Here is a 23,554-nt window from a genome sequence, read left to right as displayed (position 1 = left end):
AATTATTAATGAGTTTATTTGGTGCTATCGCTGGTTATTGTTTGATGTATGTCACAGACCACAAACTGGATTTCCAAGGCATCAAGGGACCCTCTGGTTGCAGTGGAGCTTAAGGAACTGCTGAGGAGGTTAAGGGTGATTCATGAGAACAATGTATTGAATAGACTGAAGAAGCTGGGCAGCATGGAGGGAAGGCCCAGCTAAAAATGTAGCAGGAGGAATAGAATTGACACTAGTCAATAGTGTGGTGTGGAAGGATGAGAAGATCTCTTAGGTCCAAAAGTGTGAGCAATCTTGTGAGAGTACAAGACTAAGTGGCAATTAAGCCCTATAAAGTAACTAGGCATTTGCTACTGTAACTCCATGTGCCTTGCTCTATGGCAAAAGGAACAAAACCGAACAAAACCAGATAGACTTGTAGAAAGCTGAGTTTCTGTTGCAGTAACCCTCCAACCCCCCCACACACACTTATTGGACGATTTCTGATGCACTTTGACTTGATGTGCCTTGGGTCCCTGCCAATCAGGTTCCCTAGCGCCTGTGTTCTTCCCCAAAACTGTACCTTTTTATCCCCAATTGGCGCACCCCTGGCCACATGCAAGTCCCTTGTAAAAGGTACCATGGGTACCAAGGGCACTGTGACTAAGGAAGACCTCAAGAGCTGTAGCACATACTGTGCCACCCATAGAAGCCCTGTACCTTGACACAACCACACACACACAGCCATTGCAGGCTGTGTGTTTTGGTGCAGAGAAAAGTGAAAAGTCAACATGGCACACATTCCTGCGTGCCTTGCCTGCAACCCACTCTCTATGGTATAGGTAAGACACCCCTCTAGCTGAGTGCACTATATCACTGGTGGGGGCACAGTTGAATGAGCACTGTACCCCTACAGTGTCTAAGTCCAGTCTTGGACATAGTAAGTGCAATAAAGCCATAAAGAGTATATGTAGGCTTTCCTGTTTTCAGTTTCTATATTTGGTAAATTCTGGTGTTTTTGTTTTTCAGTGATTTCAAGAGATTTCAATACCTTAAACAGTGGTTATTACAACAGAAGCAGTGTTTTTCCAGTGTTTATGGAAAGCTTTGCTTTTATTATTGCTTGCTTTCTGCACTGATAGTGCATGGTATATAGACAGTGTATGTACAGTGTATATGAGGTTCAAGTACATTTTTCCAAATCAAACTTATTGTAATAGATCATACAATACTTCTTCAGTGAGTCTTTGGTCATGTGTGCTCACTCTTTCCTTCCCATGTAAACTTTTATCTGTGAAAAGGCCCCCTCAACGTTGGCACTTGAGACAGGCAACACCAAAACAGCCAGTACATAATTTGCTAACTCTGGTCACTGACAGCTTTCTGTGCCAATACTGGTGCACTTGAAGACTGATTCTCTGGGCAGGTTCTGCGACATTTGTTTTGAACTGGGTGCTTATGCCCTCAGAGTTACTGAAGTGGGCAAAGATGAAGCAGAATTTTTTTAAATTAGACAAAATTCCCCTTTACGAAAGTGATCTAGAACTTGTACAGAGTTCCCCAATGAGGTTTCATTGACTTCAAATGCCATGGTTGGTGAAGGAACATTTCTATGTATCAGTGCAAGCCATTTCTCATACATTGTAAAATAAATGTTCCTGTATTGCTCTTCAACATTGCTTTGCTTACCAAGTGGCAAACACTCTAACATGGAACATGTTGCAGTTCCAAAGTCACTAAAAGTGTCGCCCAGCCTACTCTCAAGGAGAGGTTTCACATCTATACCAATTATGCTGAATACTTGACAGACAAGGATGTTTTCATACTCTAGTTTTTTATTATGTCCACTACAGCAGTTATGTTTACCTGTAAAAATCTAAGAATGCAGTAGAGTGCGCTTTTTCTCACAACACTATAAATATGCGACCAAAGATCCTCATATCTCTTGCCTTTGGCATCCTCACTCAGCAAAAATTCTGTAAATGGTTGCCACATGGATAATATAGCATTCACAGCCCCTTGGACTGAGACCCATCAGCTAAGCAATACAGTTGGGATGACTCTTTCTTTGATGCCACACAAAGCACAACATTAGAAATATTTGCGTTTTAGTTCCTGCGCATAACAAAACAGTGCACCAGAATGGACTAAAAAGTCAACAGCATTCTTTATTAACTCAGAAGATTGTAAAGATACTTTCAGCATACCATCTAACAAGTGGCAAGGATCTTTCACAGGGAAGCACTTGTGCTCAGATATCGATTTAGAAAGGTCATCACACAGCCTTTTGATATACGTAGCTGAATCACTGCAAATACAAACAATGTCACTCCAATCTTTGTTGAACTTCGAAAGAAAATTTTTGCAGCAGCATTCCAAGTGACACTGCGTTCCATGTTTTCCAAAAGACTGGTGTCATGTTTTCACCACTAACCCAGATGCTTGGTGATAGCACTCTTTTCACATATACTTGTCACTATACCTTGCTTTGAATGTTTAAAGCCTGAGGTGTTGGCAGTTCACTTACTATCAATACTGACTCGCTAGAAACTGGGCTCTGATGTATCAAGGGTTTTTACCCACTCTCTGTGGGTAAATGTGATGGCACATATTGGGAAAGATTCTTATGAAACCATCCATTTTACCTATCAGTGAAAGAATCAAACGCAGCCAAAATATCAAATATGATTTTGACATTTCCTGATTCTCTACAGTTTATAAAATAATTAAACAAGAACTAAAACATGCGTCTAAAGCCTGCATCATTAGACGAAAGACCTCAAAACTGAAAAAAGGAAGAAGAAACAATATTTTAGTGACATCCCTAAACAACAAAACCCAAGCAGAATAATGTTAGCCCCTTCTTTCATGCTGCTATCTTTTATAAAAAAGTTACATTGTATTGGCCCCTTCAGGAAGAAAAAAGACTTTCAATCTCCTTTTCCTTTCTTTGAATGGCATTTAGTTTGCGGTTGTCCAGGTGTTTTCAGTGTTTATATGTTTACACTGGTGAGGGCTATTTCCCTTTTGGTGGGGTTTTATCAGTTATTATAGGTTTAAACCTAAAACCGGACAGCCTAAGTATATGGTCTGGGAGGTTGTCGTTACGATCTCCACAGCACCGTAATGGCTTTACTGAATTATGGGAAGTTTGGTATCAAACTTCTCAGCATAATAAACCCACACTGATGCCAGTGTGGGATTTAATGTACCATGCACTCAGAGGGCATCTTAGATATGCCCCCTGAAAATCGACAAGCCTCTGGTGGGTTCGCTGACTGGTAAACACCATCCTGCCACCATGAGACAAGGTTCTGGGCCCCAGGGGTGGAAGCCTTCTCTCTGAGCCCAGAAACAAAGCAAGGATTCATCATCTTAATTCAATTAGGCGCATTTCACCTTACAAAGGCTTCCTCAGGGCAATAAATTCGATCCACTAGTGTTGTTGGAAATCTATTCCGTGAGACGCAAAGAACAAAGTTCACTGTGACAGTAATGTAACTTTAAATCGTCGTAGCAGTTATCAAACTTCGGTCCACAGGTTTCTCCGTGACCGCCCTGGTGCCACAAACTCAAAGTAACGCTATGAACCACGGTCCCATGGTCCAACCCATAGCCACTTCTCAAACTTTGTCCAGAGCATGTTTCCCTAGAAGCTAAACCCGCAGCAGCAGGTGCCTCGCTCAGAGACTCAAGAGCTCATATATTCCGGGGGCGAGGAACCTACTGACAGACGTTTGATTGTTAACTGCCACCCGAGGAGTTAAAGTTACATTACTGTTACAGTGCACTTTGTTCTTTGTGCCTAATGGAAAAGATTTGATAACACCAGTGGATCTATTTTATTGCCCTGAAGAAGCCTTTGTAAGGTGAAACGCGTTGGTTGCGCTGTCTGAGAACCATAATTAAGAAACTACATTTAAAACAAAGATCTAAGAGTTATGTCTAGTGCTGGTTATCAATGCACACAAGTGCTTGTTGTCTCTCTAAAAAGAACACTATTTTGATGTTTGGCCAATGAGCAGCTGGCCTTTTAAGGTGGGCAACAGGGATATGTTGACACAGTGATTACTTCAGGTGGTGCGGCATTGGGTTCCCTTGCTGCTGTTTGTTCAGTAATCTCAAAAAGTTGTTTTAACATAACCCAAGCAAATATAACATACTAGAGGATTGTAGCTACTGGCACCATCACTTTTTATTCTACCACATACGCTCGAAACTATGATCGATTGATTGTTGATGCTTCTGTGGACTGGGCCAACAGCTAAAGGAGGAGCCAGAACACTCTAGAACAAACAGCAGAGTACTCCTTTGATCCCAATGTTATCAGAAAGAGGGATATGCCCTGTTGAGGAACACCCTGGAGTCAGACCTATTTTGTTTTGGGCAAGACTGTGACTCTACAGCTTTTAACAAAGTCTTGTCCTAAGGAAGTAGCACTCATTTATTCATGGGTTGTTTCAGTTAGTTTTTGTAACTCACAAATTGACCATCGCTTGTGACCACCCAGGTGCTGTTATAATGCTGGATCTAGTAAAATATCAACCCCCTTTACAGTGAATTACAAAGGAACATGTCCCTGGCCAAGGTAGTTAATCGTTCCTAGCGAATGGTTTATTTTGAAAACAGACCTTGTAGGACATATAATGGCCATACATTTCAGCCCTATATTCACTGATCCATAGTAAAATGTACACCATGTTACATATGGACCAGCTTTCCCTCAACATCAAGGTAGGTTTGTTGAATCGACCATCTTTATGCGTATAGAAATTGGTAATTGCATACTGCAAAAGATTATTTTTTGTTTTGCTCTCTTACAATTCAATTGTGAAGGACTTCAACAACATAGGCTTTAACAACTAGGGGTGTGAGGCCAACTTTTGAAGACAGAGCTAAATCACTAGGCTTTGCATTGGCCCAGCTCTTCAATAGGACATATAAGCAGAGGTCAAGTTATTTTAAAACCTACTGAATTTTCAAATTTTATAGATGCTTTATCTTTTCAGGTTTTGAAGCTGGTCATGTGAGCAGAATAGTGGTGTTTAATGGTGGCCACTTCAAACACTGATTTTATGGTTTTAAAATGTTTTAATTTTAGCCATTGCTCTTTTTTATTTGCTTTTATTTGATTGTATTCATTTTAATAGTTGTGTGTCTCAAATAATATCAATAATGTGAAACTGATTATGATAGGAGTAGTCAAGAGCCCTGCCACTCAAGGCTGCACATTGAGAAACTGACTTTCAGGATCTTGGGATATTAGCGCATATGCGTTGTTGTTCCACTAGATTGCACAAAGGTGTTAAAATGTTGCACTTCTGCAAAGATGTAGAGGAGGTTGTTGTGTTGCATGTTCCCAAAACACTGTATGCCCATTACATGCGTTTCCTGAACACTTTTATTTTTTAGGTTATCTACTGGTGTGCATTGTTTAGCCATACTGCAATCTGGGGTTATACCTGGTAGTCTCTGCTCCTTTAATGATGGGCTTTCATGCAGGTTATACTTTTCATGGTGATCTGATCAGACTTGGGAGATAGTGAATACAAAGCTCATGTCTGCTTCTTTACAATCTCCATTGAAATCGCATCATCAAGTCCCTCTAATTTAAGACGACCTGTCAGTGACTTGCGATTTTGTTCTTGCTGTGATTGTTTCATCAGAACTCTGACGTTATCAGGGTAGTTAAATATTTTTGCAGCGTGAATCTTTCTGGATTCACTATGCTGTGCATTATTCCGCGATCTGGTGGTTGGGTCCGGATTCGTAGTCTTTCTTTTGTGTTTTTTTTTATTTATTATTTTTAAGTGGCCCAGGTGGGCGTCGACGTCCCACCATTTGGTGCACCTCTCGTGACATTGTCGTGCTTCCTGCGGAAGTCTCACCTTTGGGGCGCCATCTTCAGATTCTTTTTTCCGCCGTTGGGTCTGGATCGTCATCGAGAAGCTCCAGAGTTTTAGATGAAGGAAGAAGGAAAATACGCAAGTTTCATCGAAGGAGAACTTTTAGAAGACTACAGAGAGAAAGGTATTACAGCCGGGACAACGGAGAAGGAGGGGATCCTCGAAATTCTTCGACACACATAGGAAAATGCGCACTCAGAGGCTCTGAGCGCAATGGACAAGACACCATTTAAGTTCTGCCCTAACTGCCACCACAAGTACGCGCAGAAGGACCAACATCCGGTATGAAACCTTTGCCTGCCGTTCAACCACGAGAGCAAGGACTGCAACGCCTGTTCCGCTTTCGTGCCGAAGACTCTCCGGGTGAGAGAACGTCATAGGAGAGTCTACTTCAGCATGGAAGGCAAGGGTAAGGCCCAGTCACTGTACGATCTGGGCCTCTCCACTGATGATGAAGACAACATCGCCGAGGGACCTGATGTCTTCACGGTCGCAGAGACCGATAAGAAAACGCCTGACGAGGTAAGAGACACGTCGAGTACAAAACCACCAAAAGGGCCCTGAAAATCGGAAGGTGACTCGAAAAAATGATTCAAAGTCCTCGAAGGAAACACCGGCGCCGAAAATGTCGACGTCCGCCAGTGGTTCAAAGGACAAAAGGCCGAGCGGATCCTTTGAGAAGGACTCCCAGGTGCCGATGACCGCCGAGAGACAGAGTTCGTCGAAACAGACCCACGAGGTGGGACGTTCGGCGACAAAGACAAGGCCGAGTCGACGCAAGCTCCGTCGAAAAGACCTGCGGTCGACGCCGAGCACATCTCAAGCATGGAAAAGAAAAAGAGAAGGCTCGAGGCGGAAATGGAGAGCATCCTTCAGAGGAAGAAGGAGTTCGACGAAAGAATGAAACAATTCAAAATCCCAACGGTCCCGTCAACTGATGTTGTTGAGATCGAGGAACAGGGAGATTTCGACGCCGAAGAGCAGTCGAGAGGTCCTGAAGAGGAGGAAGAAGGCCCCTACTATGAGGGAGAAGATGATGAAGAGGATCAGCAGTCGTTCTACGGCTCGGCGTCGTCGACTCAGAAGCTGGAATGGCAGGACATCGACGCCGAAAACCCCGAAGAGCCCGTGGACTCGTATTCTTCGAGGCCTTCGCCGCCAGACGACATCGGGGCTTACAACATGGTCGTCAAGAGTGCTGCAGCAGCCTTTGGTGTGAAATTGGATGAGGAGAAGCTGAAAGCAGACTTTCTACTCGAAACTCTGCTCCCCTTCCAGACGAGGAGCCAGTTCCTCCCCATGCTCCAAAGCGTGATGAACCAAGGGAAGGAGGCGTTTCAGGACCCGGGAACATGCCGGTCCATCACACCCAGAACGGAAAAGAAGTACAAGCACTCCTCGCAGGATCCTCCTTACATCAAGGGATCGGTCACTGCCGACTCCATCATTGCTTCCACGGCCAGGAAAAGAGCCAATGTGCCGGCGACCTCGGGCCCACCTCCTGATAAGGAGAGCAGAAGGATGGACCTCACTGGAAGGAAGGTAGAAAGAAACGCCGCAATGCACTGGCGCATGGCAAACTCAAACGCGCTACTGAACAGACACCAGTACCAGCACTGGGATGAGATGGGGGAACTAGTCAAGCATATCCCAGAAGAGTACCGTCAAAGGGCTTCCCATCTAGTGGAGGAAGGAAAGAATATCGCCAACTCATGCATCAAGACTGCATTGGACGGGGCGGAAACTTCGAGCAGACTGATGGCCATAGGGATCACTGAAAGGAGACAGGCTTGGCTCAGAATTTCTGGATTCAAGCAGGAAGTCCAGAATAACATACTGAACACCCCTTTCAACGGTGAAACGCTGTTCGGGGAAAGTGTGGACGAGAAGCTCACCCAACTGAAAAAGGATGAGACCGCAAGATCAATGGGGGCCCTGCAATTCAGAGGGATGCGTAGAGGCACCCTAAATCGGAGACCCTACGGAAGGGGAGGAAGCCAGCAGGGTATGTCGCACCAGACATTCCAGCAAGGGCAGCAGGGTGACAGTCGCAGCCAGCAGGGACAGCAGAAGCAGAACTGGCAGTACCAGCCTCGAGGCCAGTCCTTTTGCAGGAGGGGAAACGGACGTGGCCAAAGGAGGAGAGGGGGAGACCAACCCTCATCTAAGTGACTACACATGCAGAAGGACGCTCACCCCCAGCATACCCCGAAGGGTGAAGCGCAATGTAAGAACACCAAGGGGGTTACACAAAACAAGCGCCTACGAACATGCAACACCGGTAGGCGGAAGACTGGGCCTCTACCTGCAATAATGGCAACAAATAACCTCAGACAAATGGGTTCTCAACGTCATACAGCACGGATACTGCATAGAGTTAGAGAAAAGACCTCCAAACAAGAAACCAAAGAGAAGACAGCGCTCGGGTCAAGAGCTCGCTCAACTCAGGGAGGAGACACTTCAACTACTGAAAAAGAGGGCCATAGAACCAGTGCCATGCAGAGAAAGGAACAAGGGAGTGTACTCAAACTACTTCCTGGTACCAAAGGTGGACGAATCACTAAGACCCATCCTGGACCTAAGATTCCTAAACAAATTCATAAAGACGCAAAAATTCAAGATGACATCACTATAAGAAGTGCTACCCCAAATGCGAGGCGGAGACTTCATGTCCACCGTGGATCTCAGACTCCTACCTGCACATCCCAATGAACAGACGACACAAAAACCTGTTAAGGTTCAACATCAACCAGGATCATTATCAGTTTACAACCCTGGTATTCGGTCTAAAGTCCGCCCCAAGGGTTTTCACAAAATGCCTTGCAGCAGTAGCAGCGTACCTACGAAGGGAAGGGATTCATGTGTTTCCTTACCTAGACGACTGGCTAATCAAAGCAAGCACTCGCGACAAGTGCGAGGAGCACGCAGAACGGGTGACAAGAACACTAACAAACCTGGGGTTCTCGATACACTGGGGGAAGTCATTGATAGAACCAGAACAGGTGAAGATCTTACTGGGGGCGAAGATCAACACTATAGACGGAACGGTCATGCCCAGCGACAGAACAACAATAGCCCTGCTGAACGAGACGCGTCTCTACCAGAATGGGCGAGTTCTGACAGTGAGAACAGTGAGCAAGATCATGGGGATGATGGCGTCATGCATCCACCTAGTCCCCAATGTACGGCTTCACATGAGACCATTCCAAGAATGGCTGCAACAGCAATGGTCACAAGCAAGCGGGAGTTGGGAGGATCTAGTTGTTGTTACGCACGCAGTGCAGGAGGAGATAGCATGGTGGAACAGGGAGAACTTAACTACAGGAAAGACCTTGATACCACCAAACCCAACTGTGACCATCACCACGGACGCATCACAAATAGGATGGGGAGCACACATGAACAAACTCAGGGTGAGGGGTCTGTGGAACCCAGCAGATGCGGTCAGACACATCAATTACCTGGAATTGAAGACTGTCCTGCTAGCCCTGAAGGCCTTCCAGAAGCAGCTATACAACCAGAAAGTGTTGATACAGACGGACAATACTACTACCATGTTCTATATCAACAAGCAGGGAGGGACACAATCTTTCCCCCTTTCCACTCTGGCACAGGAGATTTGCAGATGGGCCATCCCACTCAAGATAGACCTGCTGGCCATACACCTACCAGGGAAGGACAATGTGGAGGCAGACAGACATCGGCATCCCACGAGTGGGAGCTCAATGGACAGGAAACGCAGAGGCTATTCCAAAGGTGGGTAACACCGACAATAGACCTGTTTGCAACACGCCTGTAGGAAGGTGGATATCTGACAATGGTTACCCCCAACTTTTTGCCTAGTATCTAGCTGGTTTTTCGACTTAGTTGGCCTGAGATCCTGCCATTCAGGGTCTCAGGCTGTCTGTTCTCTCTTTAAAATGGACTCCATGTACCCTAGGTACATACCCAATTGGTAAGGATCACCTTATTGGACCCTGTACAGTGTACCCAGGGCATAGGTGTACGCTAGGCCTCCCAGGGGCTGCAGCATTTATTATGCCACCCCTGGCCTGGCCTTCCAATCAGACACAACTGGCTGAACACTCAGCTGGGGCAAGGTCGTGTAATCACCCCTTGCTTAGATATAGTATACCTATATCTACCCTTAAAATAGATACATGTGTACCTGTGAGCCACTCCTATGGCAGGCCTTAACAATCCTGGAGGCAGAGTGCTTAGTAACATGTGAGATGGTGCTCTAGCATGAGCTGAGCCTGTCTGCAGCTTTCGGAACCATGTCCTTATAGCTGTTCTATGATATAGCCTACCATATACTCTTAAAGTGCCTTATAATCTTAAAAGGTTATGGTAACTATGGTTTGGCTTTATCAAAACATGTCGTGTAAGGTGTCTAACACTTTGGAATAATACCCCCATACCATTTCTGGTGATGAGGATATTATTCCCCCCTTCTAGAGGGAGAGACATGTTAAAATCCTACTTTGCTGTTTAACTCTGACCAAAGCCTCAGCATCACAAAATGGATGCTGCTGCCACAGACACGAGTCTGACCTCCTGCAGCTGGGAGCCCTCCCAGCCAGGGAGGCCTGGACAATAGGTTTCCTGCTTGGGGAGGTGCTAGCACCTCCCCAGACAGACTTTAGTGTATTGGGGCAGGGTGGGCTGAAAGGAATGAGACCTGCCTGGGGCACACAAGGTGCTCCATGCATAGTCCAGTTCAAACCGGTGCTGGGGCACTCCAGCCCCAGCTCTGGCGAGAAACTGGACAAAGGAAAGGGGATGTAGCCACTCCCCTTCCTGGTCCCACCCATAGGAGGGACCTTGCAGGTAGCCCAGCCCACTAGCCCAGTATATCAGTAGCTAGTTGGGCCCTGCTAAATTAGATTAACCTGAATCTGCAACTTGAACAGAAACTCTGGACCTTCGACATTCGACCTCAGGAAGAAGACTGAAGAAATCTCCCTTGTGGCCAAGGAGTGACCACCCTGGGCAACCAGGCACCATCCAGCGACCGCTGCTTGCTTTGCGACTGAATCCTAGGAGGGACGACTGCAGAGACTGACCAGCGCCGAGACTTCCAGACACCTCTGAACCTGATCCACATCTCCAGCGAAGCTGAGACCCGTGGAGGCGACGAGGGACGTGGGATCGGCGACTTGGGAAAAGTGGCTAGTAACTGACTAGCGCGACTTCTGAGGCTTCCTCTAAGCTGTGCTTGGGGAATTGAGAAGCCCCACTCCCGAGCACCATCTGCAAAGAAGACCAGCTCCCCACACTTCATGTGTTCTGCGTGGGGCCCTTCTGCACCTGTGTTGCTCGACGTGTTGTCCGGTTGCTGGCCCGTTGGCTAGTAGCCTCTGCGACGACGAACCTTTACTTTCAACTTGCTGGTCCGGCTCCTCCAGACTGGCACCCGCTCCTCTGTGAAAGAGAAGCACCCCAGACCTTCCTGGTCTGCACCAGAAGCAAGTCCTCCATCCTGCGTGGGTTCCGCTTGCCAAGGCTTGTTGGGTCCTGACTCGACTTCGCTGCCGCCGACAGCAAGAGCCTTCGTGGGACAGCTCACCTCCTGATCCTGGTCGTCTTCGACGTCTCCTGGTACCCGTGGCTGCTGCGACAAGCTTCACCTCTTCACCTGCATCTTCACGACATCGCCTGGTTCCTTCCCGGCTCCTGGCTGGTGATCTAGACTCTGTCTCTTCTGCTTGCAGGTTCCTTCCTTCTTGATCCCCACCTTGGGATTCACCGGACACTCTGCACTGACTGCCTGTCAGCAACTTTCCTTCAGGCATCCATAGAAGTCCACGACGAAACCCGAAGCAAGTTCACACCTATGCACCCGCAGCCCGTGGGCTAGGTAACTTGGGTACTTCGGTGCTCACAAGGGTATTGACTATCCTAGGGTCTAGTTTCCGAGTCTCGACTTTCTAGCTATACCAGAAGTGTCCTAAAACTGCTTATTTCTAACTGCTAGTGATTCTATCGACTTTTACACATTACGCTGAGTGTTTCCACTCTGCACCTGAATCCCGTGGGCCTCCCACTTCCTAACTGTTGGTAGTATAGGGTAGCCCCAGCGATGGCCTAGGCCTATCCTGTGTTCGTGACAGTGGTCCTTATACCACTTACTTAGTATATGGTTTGCGTGGCCCCTAGGGCCTAACTGTATTACTTACCTGTGTGACTTAATGTATGCTTAAATAAGACTGTGTTGTACTTACCTCGAATCTCATAAAGAGTGCTGAGGGTTTGCCTAGAATAAATACATTCTATTTTGATATATATCTGTTGTGGTGTCCTTTCATTTGGTATTCAAGGGATTACATATGGTATAACAGCTGGCTTCACATGCCATTCAGAGTTTAGCCTAAGACTGCTCTTGTCCATGCTACCACTAGGATAGCTGGTCTATAAGGTTGACTTTACAACCAATCACCATAAGGGTTGTTTGGACTGATACAAGGTGTACACTAGAATTAGTGACATCCTATATCAGGCCAACTTCTCACAACGCCTGAATGCAAAATGCCAAAACTTCGCATCCAGACAACCAGAGCAGCAATCGCAAGGGAATGCCCTATGGATAAGTTGGTCAAAGACATTTGCCTACGCTTTTCCACCGATACCACTGTTACACAGGGTGCTCGACAAGTGCAGGACCAGCAACATGACACTGATCCTAGTGGCACCACAGTGGGCAAGGCAGACATGGTTCTCTCAAATAGTGGAAATGGCACAAGGCACTCCTCACAAATTCACAAGAAGAAAGGACCTGCTCTCCATGCAGAACGGAGAGGTCATGCATCCAGAGCCAGAGAGCCTCAGCCTGGCGGCATGGCTCCTGAAGACTTAGAGTTTGCGCACCTGAACCTACCTCCAAGCACTATGCGAGTGCTGCGGGAGGCAAGGAGACCTACAACACGAAAATGCTATGGGGAGAAATGGAAAAGGTTCACAATATGGTGCAGCAGAAATAAACTACTGAATAAAATGACAACAGAGTCAACGGTGCTTAGATATCTCACACACCTACTAAAAAGTAATCTATGCTCATCCTCCCTAAGGGTACACCTAGCGGCAATCGTAGCTTACACATGAGGGGAGAGAGGAGGAAGTCTCTTTACGTCACAGGTAGTAAAGAGGTTCCTGGAGGGGGCGAAAAGAATTGCACCACCAAAGAGGATGCCGCCGCCGGCATGGAACCTCAACGTGGTCCTAACCGAGCTTATGAAGGCGCCGTTTGAGCCCATCCACAAGGCCACGCTGCAAATGCTGACAATGAAAACAGCCTTCCTGGTAGCGATAACCTCGCTGCGCAGAGTGAGCGAGCTGCAAGCACTGACACTGCAAGAGCCCTATATCCAGATACACAAGGATAGGGTGGTTCTAAGAACGGACCCACACTTCATGCCTAAGGTGGTGTCGGCATTCCATATGAACTAGACAATTTAGATGCCGAGTTTCTTTCAAAACCCCACGACAAGCGCAGAAAGGGCACTGCACACTCTAGACGCTAGAAGGGCAGTGATGCACTACATTGAGAGGACCAAAGAGCACAGGAAGACCAAGCAGCTCTTTGTCTCCTTTGCAACTAGTTTCCTGGGTAGACCCGTGACAAAAGCCACCATTGCACGATGGATCGCACTGACAATACAATTCTGCCACAAACAGGCAGGGCAGGAGCTATCGGATGGGCCACGAGCCCACTCCACAAGGAAGAAGGGAGCAACTATTGCCTTTCTGGCAAATACGCCCATTCAAGACATATGCCTGGCGGCAACGTGGGCTTCAGTGCACACGTTCACTAAGCACTATTGCGTGGACATTCAGATGAACAAGGAAGCACAAGTAGGACAGAAGGTGCTTCAACACATATTCAACAGCCAACACTCATCTACCACCCAGCCGCCACAAAGATAACAAACCGCTACAAAGTCTATGCACAGCATAGTGAATCCAGAAAGATTCACGCTGCAAAACGAATAGTTTCTTACGTGTCGGTGTAGTTTTGCAGCTTGAAGATCTTTCTGGATTCACTAGCGAACCCACCCACCTCTGCCAGGAAGATGAGGATGGAGAAAGAGGTGGAAGGACAAGGAAGAACAGAATAATTGAAATACTAAAGGAAATTGGCAAAGAAAAATTAAGAGAACGCCTAGGGTTTAAAAAAAAAAAAAAAGGGGAAAAAAGAACCCGAAGATGGCGCCCCAAAGGTGGGTGGGACTTCCGCAGGAAGCACGATGACGTCACGAGAGGTGCACCAAATGGTGGGACGTCGACGCCCACCTGGGCTACAAAAAAAAAAAAAAAAAAGACTACGAATCCGGACCCAACCACCAGATCGCGGAATAATGCACAGCATAGTGCATCCAGAAAGATCTTCAAGCTGCAAAACTACACCGACAGGTAAGAAATTATTCGTTTCCTCTCAACTATCAGGTGTAGTCTCAGTTGATTTTCAGCTGAGCTAAAAAAAAAGTACATCAGCGCACAAGGAATTTATATCCTTGAGACAATGCTGACTTTAGTTGTCACTTAAGGATACAGCCTGTTCAAAAATGGGATAGTTAAATAGATAGTTTCTAGTGTTAAACTGCAGGAAATCAACAGTATTTTTCAAAAGAGTTAATTTTCTATTCCATGGGTTTTGACAATCCGCAGGCCCGCAAGTGAATACATCCGTGCTGTTGCACTAATTTAAAGGGCATTACACACTTTCATCTGCAATTTATTTTGCAGAGCCGGGAAATAGCCATAAGTGGAAAAGGCTGTATTGCAGACATTGTCCCATTGATGCCCTATCGTCCCAAGTAATCACTGCTTTAGATCATTGTTAGGTTTGAATAATTTTTTTATTCGATTTTATATAGAATGGCAACAATATAGTATAAACCAACTACAACCCGTGGCCGGTGGTAATTGTAAGAGAATGCTTATTTGGTAGGTGTCATACAAGGTAGATGGAAGCAGGAAGTATAGATAAAAACAACAAGGAGGGGCGTGGGGGGGGGGGGGGTGCCGCATCTCTAATATAAAGATACACTGCGAGGGTGGTAGCCATCTAGTGTTGTGCAGTGTGCTCTGTGGCCGTCAGCCGTAGTATCTGTAGGTACTGGGGGCAGGGTAGCTTGCAAAACTCGTCCGACAGGTACTGAATGCAGGGTTGTCACATCTTGTCAAACCGGGGGAGTTGTTGTGTAGTTACAGCGGTTGGTTTCTCCATTCCCAGAATTTCCCGTATTTTCTGCAGCCAGTCTTGGTGTGTGGGTATCTTATCCGTTCCCCACCTAGCAAGGAGGAGTTGCTTCGCTGCCCCCAGTGCAAGAGTGATTGCTTTGCCTCTAGGCCCAGTAGTATGTAGCTCGGGAATTTGGGTATGTCTGTGTTAAACATTTTGTTGCCAGCGTCTAACATTCCCGATCAGAACAACTCTATCCTGGGGCATTTCCGTAGGAGGTGTGTGACTGTTCCATCTTGGCCACATTGCCGCCAGCACTGCCCGTCTCCACTAGGGTCCCAGGCGGCCACCCTGGCCGGAGTGAGGTACCAGTAATGTGCTAATTTGAGAAGCATTTCTTTACTGGTTGTGTTGAGGGCAGATGTACATGCTTGATGTAAAATATCATTCCACTCTTTGTCTGAAAAGGGGCGTTCACACACACTCCCATCTAGGTCTTGCGGGGAGGGTGGTGGGCATGTGGACTGTTAGGAAGGGGTAGATATCTGAGAACAGTTTCTTGTCCGTAGAGCGTGTGAGGATCCATTTCTCAAAGGGCATTAAGTGCTTCCTAGCATGCACCTGGATCCACAGACGGGTCACCCAGTGTGCCACTGCTAAATATTGCCACCTCGCCATGTCCGGCAGATTGTATCATGTCTGCAGTGTAGGGAAATCCATTAGACCGTCCGCATCAAAGCGGTCACACACCCTTTTACAATTAGCTTCTTGACACACCTTGAATCCTGACCCTGTAGCCGCCGGGGGAAGTCTGAGGTTGCTTATCACCGGTGTCTGTGGGGATATCGGCGTGGAGGTCGTGCTTCCTCTGCACTCTCTCCCAAACTCCATTTTTTGACCTTGTGACTGGGGATATATAGACACCCACTGGTCTGTGAGATTTAGGCAGCCATGGTATTTTCCAAATGAATGTGCCCGCAGTGGCCTGATCTATGAAACACCAGTGTTTTTCTGTGAGTGTGTGGGACCTTTCTACCATGTATCGTAACTGAGCTGCCTGGTAGTACCTGCCGATGTTTGGGACCACCAGTCCTCTCGCGTGCTCTGGCCATTGTTGCCCGTTTACCCTCCCAGATAAAAGATCTGATCAACTCCCTGAGGGTCAGGAAAACGTCATCTGCGTATAACATAATTTTATGCTCCCATCCTGATACCAGTCACTTTCGGTTGGCCCTCATCCGCCCCGCCAACGGCTCCATGTAGTGCGCAAAAAGCAGGGGGGACCAGAGACAACCCTGTCTAGTCCCTTGCTCTATTGGAAAGGTGGGCAAGTGCACATAATTGACACAAATGCTGGCCCGGGGGGTTGTGTAACAGGACTACAGCCAACTGCGGAATCTTGATCCTAGGCCCACGTGCTCCAACACTCAGTACAGATCTGGTGAATGCACCCGATCGAAGACCTTCTCTGCATCGACCGTGAATACATGGCCTGGGATCCGGGAGCGTCGTACTTTGTCCAATAAGTGGCAGTCTTTTTGTGTTGTCACTGCATCCTCGCTCTGGGATAAACCGCTGCCTGATCGGGGTTGACCAATCCCTGTATGTAGGGTGTGAACCTATGTGCCAGTACACTGGTAAAAATCTTCGCATCCACGTTTAAAAGGGAGATCGGGAGGTAGGAGGTGCATTGAGTCTGGTAGCGCACCTCTTTTGTCAAGTGACTTAAATAATCGCACGAGTTTTGGGGCTGCCTGGGAGGCGAACGTTTTATAAAATTCCCCTCCATAGCCATCGGGCCTGGCACTTTGTGGGGTTGTAGTTTGTGTATAGTAGTGAGTACCTCCTATATTGTAATGACTTTTTCTAGGGCCGTGAACACGGGTGTGGCATTATCTGGGGGGTAAACCTGGGCCAGGTATGTTATCACGGCTTCATCCTGCAGTGGCTCGGCAGTATAAAGATCCCTATAAAATGTTCCAAAGGCGTTTGCGATTCCCTTGTCTATGTTGCATATTAAGCCATCTGCCCCTCGTATCTCTGATATCCTCCGATCCATTACCTGAGCTCGAAAGCGGTGCGCTAACATGCGTCCTGCCTTGTTGCCCCTGGCATAATAATTCGAGCGCAGTCGTAACAAAGCGTATTCTACCCTTCCCATGTCTATTGCGTGCAATTGTTTACAGCTAGCTTTAGGCGGCGAACTGCCATAGATCCTGACCGGGCATTAGCTGTGTCCAGCTCCTTAATCGGTGCTTCTAGACTGCAGCGCTTATCCTGCCTTTCTCGATTGTATTCAGTGGCAATTACAACAAAATGGCCCCGAAGGACCACCTTTAAGGTCTCCCACAGTGTGGCGATGTCTGTCTCTGGGGGATAATGCAATAGATTACAGCAGAGGGACCCTGAATATATTAATAAGTGAGGAAGGAATCAGGGAAAGAAACTATTCAAAAAACAAAACTTCCTACACTGTACTATTTAAGTGGAAGGCAATATGTCCATGAAGTAAAGTAGTACCCACAGTCAACGGTGTATAAAAATATATTATTTCATTTATTAGTTCATTTTTTCATTTTTTATCATTTTTTCAACAACCTCAAAAAACATATGCATAGGCATTTTTCAGACTGTAATAATACATGTAATACACTTAACATCCAAACGTTGAAGCACAATTTGTGATTAATTGTACAACCATAACATAAATAAGAAAACATATATACCACATATGTAACACACAATTAAAGACAATAAACCTGAAAACTCAAGAAAACAACAATATATTGACAATTAAAATCATAGGTTGTGGAGTTTGAACATAGGACCAGCGCCAACGCGCGTTTCGGAGCTCAAAAATGCTTTTTGCAGGCTCCTTCTTCAGGGCGTATTACAGTGGTCTTTCAGAAAAACAAGGCTTCTGGGGGATAATGCTCCTAGGGTGGCCATTAGTACTTTGTCGTATGTGAGGAGTTTTGTATTAAGGCGCCAGTGTGAGGAGTCGTCGACTGCTTACCAGGAGGGAATGTCAGACCAATGGGAGAGTGGTCAGAAAGTGCGGCCACCACTATGTTAGCCGATATCGTGTCCTGCGTTATCCCTGTGGTTATGAGGAAGTAATCAATGGGTGTGTATGTTTGGTGAGCCGCTGAGAAAAACGTGTAGTCTACTTCTGTGGGGTGTGTGTGGCGCCATATAACGGTTAGCCCTGCTTCACCCATCCAGCACATGGTACTCGGAGTGAGCCACCCCCCATCTTGGCCCGCTCAGAGGATGGATCTATTTTTCTGCATGTCCATCACGAAGTTGAAGTCTCCCTCCACCACCATCTCCCTGTTTGGGGTGGATATCAAGAGGCCCAAAACATCCCTGTAAAAGGTTTCCTGCCTGTCATTGGGTGCGTAAACAGTGGCTATCGTGTACCTGGTACCCTGTATTAGAACATGCAGTGCTAACAACCAACCCTCAATGTCCAGGAAGACTCTCTACCTTCCCTGTGAAATGCGTAGCAAACAGGATAGCTACTCTTGCTGTCTTGGTGGGCCCTGATGAAAAGTACTGTCGGTCAATCCAGCCGGAGCGCAGCCGCCGCCAGTAGTTTTGAAGAAAATAGTTTCTTGCCGCATGCATTTTTTTTTAAACTTGTTTTTATTGGCATTTGGAGTATATAAAAACATGGTGCGTTAAGATACATTTGAATTACTTGCATTCTTTGCGTTTTATAGCATTATACATTAATTGCACAATAAATGGACATGTATCCTGCCATTATTAAGGTCTAGCATCAAACTATTCCTACGGAGAACTGGGGGGGGGGGGAGTATTCCTGGGATCATGGGAACTCATGTTACGTGGAATATCGGGCGATATGTGGCTCGCTAGGTAGTGCATCTGTGTGTCTCTGGGGGTGGGCGGGGGAGATCTGGTCGGCCTTGCTCCAGCGTCTGGTCCTTGAGTGTAATGTGGTGTGTGCTATGAATCGCGAGCGACGCTACGCATGTACTGCAGGAGGAGATCTAGTGTGCATGCTTGCGGTTTAGGCTTATGGGTGTTTGTCTGTCGCGTTGTGAGAGTGGTCATCTGGGTCGACTTGAGTAGGCATCTGATTGAATTGCTGCAGCAGCATGGCCCACTCCATGTAAATGGGTGTTTGCGTGTCCCCTTCACCTCCTCCTCTCTTAGTGTTTCTTCCTCTGCCACCTTCTTGGGGTATTCAAGGGCCATCTACCATTCTTTCTCATGCAGTGGGCGTCCTAATTCTTCCTCCCAGGTGGCTTGTAGGGCCTCTAGGGGTCTTTTTGCAAGTTCTCGTATGGCTTTATAAAGCCACGTGGTCAAGTGTCGCCCCACTCCCATATGTAAGATTGTGTGGGTGGCAGGCTCTCCCGTCGATAGGTTGTGGTTCGATCGATAACTTTCGAGGAGTTGGCGGTGAAGTAGGAACTGGCCGGGGGGGATATCGTAGTCGTCCATAAGCCGTTGGAACGGTTTGAGCTGTCCGTCCTCAAATAGGGACTCCATTTCAGTGAGGCCGCTGGCCGTCCATATGTGGAGCATGTTAGGGGGTGTAATAGCGTTCATGTTTGGGCCAGCGGACCAGCGGCAGCAGAGGAGAGTACGAAGGTTTCCCTGGCGACATACGGTGTATCTTTTGCATGCATTTGCATGCCACTGCGACATGTATGGGATATGTGCGCCTCTGCTTGGTGCCTGGTAGTAATAGGCGGCATAATTCTGGGGTGGGCACTGGGCCGGTTGTGGTGTATGTTTCTCCTATGTCTGCCTGTCGTCCAGTAGGACAGTCACTGTAATTGTGCTGCCAGGAAATAGGATTCAAGTGACGGAGCGCCCAGTCTCCCTTGTGTGGTGGACATTTGTAACTTCATTAGTGCTATCCTACGTCTGCCGGATCCCCGTATTAGCGAACTAAGGACAGAGTCTAAGTCTCGGAAGAATGCTTTGGGCGGTATTATCAGTAGATTTGTGAAGTAGTACAGCAACCGTGGGACTATTATCATTTTGGCTATAGCCAATCGGGGCCAACGGGAGGTTCTTCCAGAATCCCACTGCCGATCTGATGCCGGCCAGTGCTTTGCGGTGATTGCGATCGAATATGTCGGACAGAGAGTGGTAGAGACGGATCCTGAGGTATCGAGGGGCCTCCGCACTCCAAGTCACTTTCTGGTCGCCCAACCAGATATCACAAGGGGGGAGATTCGGATGTAGCGGGTAAACTGTGGATATTTCCCAGTTTACTTTTAGCCCGGAGGCTTCTGCAAATTCCGTCAGTGTTGCCGAAATAGGTGTGAGGTCCTTGGTAATGTCTCGAACATAGAGAAGATCTTCGGCGTACATGGAGACGCTGTGCATGGTATCCGCTATGGGGATGCCCCAGTGTTCTCCTTCTCGTCGCAGCCGTATAGCAGGGGGTTCTACCGCGAGGGCAAAGAGGAGAGGCGAGAACGGGTAGCCCTGCCTCGTGCCTCTATGGACCGCGAATTCTGGCGATATATATCGCCCTATGCGAATACGCGAAGTGAGTTTGGTATATAGAAGTTGTGTATACGCTAAAAGGATAGGACCGAGTCCTGCTAGTCATAGTACCGAAAAAGATACTTCCATGTGAGGGTATCGAAGGCCTTCTCGATGTCAAGGATAAGGCAGGCTGCTCTGGACAACGTGTCGCCCACTTGACCCTGGATATGGAGTAGTCGGCCTATATTTTGGGACGCGTTTCTGTCCGGGACAAACCCGCACTGGTCCGGGTGAACCAGGGGTCGAAGGATTTGTGTGCATCTGTCCGCTAAAATCTTCCCTAGGATCTTAGTCAGCGGATAAAAGCGTAATGGGGCAGTAGGAGGCCATTTGTTGCGGGTCACGGTTTGGCTTCAGAAAAGTCACAATAACTGATTCCCGGAAGGATCTCGGTAACTCTTCCTTTTCTAACGCTGTTGCAAACATAGTCACCAGGCAGGGGACCAGCAGGGGGGGAGAAGGTTGTGTAGTATTCTAGGGGGAACCCATCTAGCCCCGGTGCTTTGTTGCGAGCTAGAGCGTGTAGGGCGTGAATAACGTCGGTAGATTGTATCTAATGCTATTCTGTCAGCCTTCGTGATTCTGGGGATTGTCGGTGGGTCTAGAAATTGATCTAGAATGTCCTGTCTGATCAGTGGTGGGCTATGATAAACCCCTGAGTAGTATTGATGGAAGGCCGTGAGAATCTCGTCCTGGGATCGTACTAGATTACCGAGGGGGGTCGAACACTTCAGTTATGGGCTTTACTTCGGTGTCCTGTTTAGCTAGCCATGCCAATAATGTACCCGTTTTATCTCGTTCCTTGTGCATCTGAGTTGTATACGCCCTGAAATTGTACCAACGGAGGTCGACGCAGGCAGCTAGGTACTCTGTTTTGGCTTTGGCCACTTGTGCCGCCGCTTCGTCAGTGAAGTAATTTCGTTTGGTAGCGGTGGCTAGTTGTGTTTCGGCTTTTGTGAGTGCCTGTTCTAACGTCCGTTTTACCCCTATTATTTGCTTGATACATTATCCCTGTGCCACTAGTTTGAGTGTCCCATTCCACTAGTGTTGAGGACGCTGTCCCTGCGTTATTAGTGAAGTAATCCTGCATAATTTGTCCCTGTTCGTGTTTGAAGACTTGGTCTGTCAGGCAGTCCCGTGGTAGTCGCCAGGTGGGGACCGGGGGGTGTGGGGGTCTCCAGTTTAATCGCAAAATATGGGCATTGTGTTCCGAGATGATCCTACCTAGGTAGTCTGTGCTGAATTTTGGGTAATATTGCTGTGGAGCATAAAAATCTGTCTAGTCTGACTCGTAGGTTATGTGGTATGGAGTGAAACGAGTATAGTCTAGTCTGAGAAGGACGCATCCTCCATGCGTCTGTGAGCGCCCATTGTGTAACCCAGGCTTTGAACCGCTCTGTTCGTTTATGGGCTGAGGAGTGTGTGGGTGGTGGATGAGAGCGATCGAATGTGAGGTTTTGTGTGCAGTTATAGTCGCCCACTAATATCCATGGTACGGAAGCAAGTTGGGCCTAAACCCCTGTGAGGCGATCCCAGAACCTGTCCTGCTCTATGTCCGGGGTTTAGATACTGCCCAAGAGTACTGATTGCCCATCTAGGAGTCCCTCTAATAAGGCGTATCTGCCCTCCTTGTCCACCACCCATCGGAGTTCCTGAAATGGGGTCCCTCGTCGTACCCAAATCAGCACTCCACGTGCGTATGCGGAGTATGACGTGGCACATATGGTTCCTTGCCATTTGTACTGTAGTTTGCCTAACTCGGTAGTGGTGGGATGCGTCTCCTGTAAAAACACAATCCTAGTGTTCTGGCGCTTCGTATAGGAGTATATAGCATAACGTTTGCTTGGTGTGTGGAGGCCTCTAGTGTTAGAATACTGATGTCAGTGTTCTGTGCAGTCATGGCCATGTGTTGCTGTTGGCATGTCAGGATAGCCTGTGTCAGCCGGAGCCTAGCAGTCCGTGGATCCCCGGTAGCGTGAGGAACACATATGATATGCGATGTCGCCCATTCGCGCGCTGCAGATAACCTTTTGTGTGAAGTTCCATGAGGGGTTGGGACTTTTTGGAGCGGGGGTTGTAAACTGGGGTTGGGAAATGGTCCCAATACATGGTCTTATCGCTGGCTGCGATACGTCCAAACCGGCTCTCATAAGTCCTGAGAGTGTAACATGTGGGGGTGGCAGTGCGTGCGTGCAAGGCGATTCATCGGTCAGGCCTTTGTAGAATCATTGGGTGTCGTCTGGAGTGCGCTTAGTCTTGTCCGTACTACGTGCGCTCAGTGAGTGAGTCTTGGTTACGTGAGTCTATGCAGAATTATCTGTTGGATTATCTCATGCCGAGAGTGTTCGTTTGCCCATCCAGTAAGGCATCCGCTGTCTGGGGGGTGACTAAGGGAGGCGTAGTTGAATCTGTTTCAGATAGTGTTCCATCGCTGTCGTCCTCTCCCTCTGACGAGAAGATGTGTGAGGCCTGATCCGTGTCCTCCGCAAGGGGCGAGTTCTGTAACTCAGTCACTGCTCGCAGGACCTCCTGCCGTTCCTTCATGATTTGCTCCAGGTCCGTGGAGTCTTGGTGTGCGTCCCAGTTGTCTGTCTTGTTCCGCTGCGTTGCTGTTTCGGGTTGCGTCTCCTGGTGCGTGGTGGTTTGAAGCTTGGGCCACGTGTGAATTCTGCCCTGTATTGTTGCGCACAGTGATTGTCTGCCCAGTCGTGCGCCTCTTCGGCATTTGTGAAGAAGATGGTAGCGCCATTATGGATAATTTTGAGGCAGGCAGCAAAGAGCAGGGAATATTATATAGTGTTCGCCCGCAAGCGACGTTTGACTTAAAGGAATGAAGATCCTAATTGTTGCACTGCTCGTGCGTAATCTGGGAATATCATTATCTGTTTGTTGTTGACATGCAAGGGGCCTGCTTGTCTGGCGGCACGAAGTACCGCATCCCCGGTCACGGAAG

The 23,554-nt window shown here is 47.6% G+C and overlaps 1 protein-coding gene across 4 annotated transcripts in view; it reads left to right on the top strand.

Annotated features, from left to right (window-relative positions):
- The window catches only part of PPP4R1 (protein phosphatase 4 regulatory subunit 1), an 803,115-nt gene that overhangs the window by 303,998 nt on the left and 475,563 nt on the right, over positions 1–23,554 (top strand). The window lies entirely within an intron of this gene.

Source organism: Triturus cristatus, chromosome 5_2 (assembly GCF_964204655.1).
Source record: "Triturus cristatus chromosome 5_2, aTriCri1.1, whole genome shotgun sequence".
Taxonomy (NCBI): domain Eukaryota; kingdom Metazoa; phylum Chordata; class Amphibia; order Caudata; family Salamandridae; genus Triturus; species Triturus cristatus.
Note: the sequence above shows the minus strand (reverse complement) of the source record. Positions and strands in the feature narration are given on the sequence as shown.